We start from the raw sequence: 2,011 nt of genomic DNA, 5'->3' as shown, positions 1-2,011 counted from the left end.
GAGTGTCTCTGCTATACTGGGATCTCCTCCTTCTTGGCCCTTGAGAGTGTGGGACCAGGTGTTAGTGGTTGTGTGTGTTTGTGTGTGAATTTGACGACATGAGCAGAGAAAAATGAACTTTATTTCACAACAACCACGTTGCACTCCTGACTGTCAGGGAGGGGCGCACCTCCACGCTTTGGGCACAAGGACACAGGAAATGGTATGTTTAGCCAATGGGAAAGGCCCATCTAGGCAGAATACAGTATTTGTAGCCAATCAGACAGCCCCATGTAGGCTAGGTTCTGTATGTCTAGCCAATGGGAAAGGCCCATCTAGGCAGAATACAGTATTTGTAGCCAATCAGACAGCCCCATGTAGGCTGGGTTCTGTATGTCTAGCCAATGGGAAAGGCCCGTGTAGAAAGTATATGAGGGCAGGTACAGGACAGAGACACACCTGACGAGAGGTGTGGTCAAGCAGGTTGAAAGTATGTAAACACGGCATCATTCACAGCTCAGAGCGTTTAGCTCCTGTATGTATTTACCACATTCATTAGCTACTGTATGTATTTACCACATTAGCTCCTGTATGTATTTACCACATTCATTAGCTACTGTATGTATTTACCACATGTCATGTATGTACTTCACTGATATCACTGCTTACTGTGAGTGACGTTTAAAAAAAATAAATAAAAAAAAAACAAAAAAACAAAGTGATACAAATGCAAAACTAGTGGAAGTTCACTGTGACTGGTCGGTCCGACTTTTAATTTAACCAATCAGCATTCTGTTTCCTTGGTGACGGCATTTATATACATATATGATATTATACATATATAAATATTTACGGAGGGCATGTGTTAGTTTATTAAAACGGTATAATAATCAAATGCTGCAGTGTGTTTATGGCTGATAGAGAATAAAATGTACAAGTAAATTTCCTGTTTCCTGTTGTGTTTTTATTGTGATGAGAAGTACTGTTGATGAAAACCTTTCAACTTTTCTCTTCTTTAAGTGACTACAATATAACTTATTAGATGGAAGATGCAGTGGATGATATACAGTACAGTATATACATATACATATGAGATGAGTAATGTAGGGTATGTAAACATTATATTAAGTGGCATTGTTTAAAGTGGCTAGTGGTACATTTTTACATAATTTCCATCAATCCCATTATTAAAGTGGCTGGAGTTGAGTCAGTATGTTGGCAGCGGCCACTAAATGCTAACTACATCTGAAGTCAATCTGGTGACATCAAAATGATAACAAAAGGTTGTCCTACTAATTATTTGCCTCCTGTTGAATGTCATTGTATTTCCAAGCCACTGTAATGGACTTTTGATGAAAATCTTCATCAGCGCTCATTGACGATGCATTGAGTAGAATGCTCAGTCAGGCATCGGTCCAAAACAAACGTTCTAAACAATATTGTGATGAAACATGGAACCCATTAATAAGTTCTGTACTTAATGAATAAGTTTGTACTATAATGAATAAGTTCTGTCCTGTAATGAATAAGTTCTGTACTGAATGAATAAGTTCTGTCCTGTAATGAACAAGTTCTGTCTGTAATGATTAAGTTTTGTACTATATGACTAAGTTCTATACGACATGAATAAGTTATGTACTATAATGAATAAGTTCTGTCCTGTAATGAATAAGTTATGTACTATAATGAATAGTTCTATACTGTAATGAATAAGTTCTGTACTACAATGAATAAGTTCTGTCCTGTAATGAATAAGTTATGTACTATAATGATAAGTTCTGTCCTGTAATGATAAGTTCTGTACTATAATGACTAAGTTCTGTCCTGTAATGAAAAGTTCTGTACTATAATTAATAAGTTCTGTACTTATGAATAAGTTCTGTCCTGTAATGAATAAGTTCTGTACTATAATGAATAAGTTCTGTACTATAATGAATAAGTTCTGTCTGTAATGAATAATTTCTGTACTGTAATGAATAAGTTCTGTCCTGTATGAATAAGTTCTGTCCTGTAATGAACAAGTTCTGACCTG

This window comes from Salvelinus sp. IW2-2015, unplaced genomic scaffold (genome assembly GCF_002910315.2).
Source record: "Salvelinus sp. IW2-2015 unplaced genomic scaffold, ASM291031v2 Un_scaffold4357, whole genome shotgun sequence".
Classification (NCBI taxonomy): Eukaryota; Metazoa; Chordata; class Actinopteri; order Salmoniformes; family Salmonidae; genus Salvelinus; species Salvelinus sp. IW2-2015.
The sequence above is the reverse complement of the archived record's forward strand: the minus strand, read 5'-3'. Positions refer to the sequence as shown.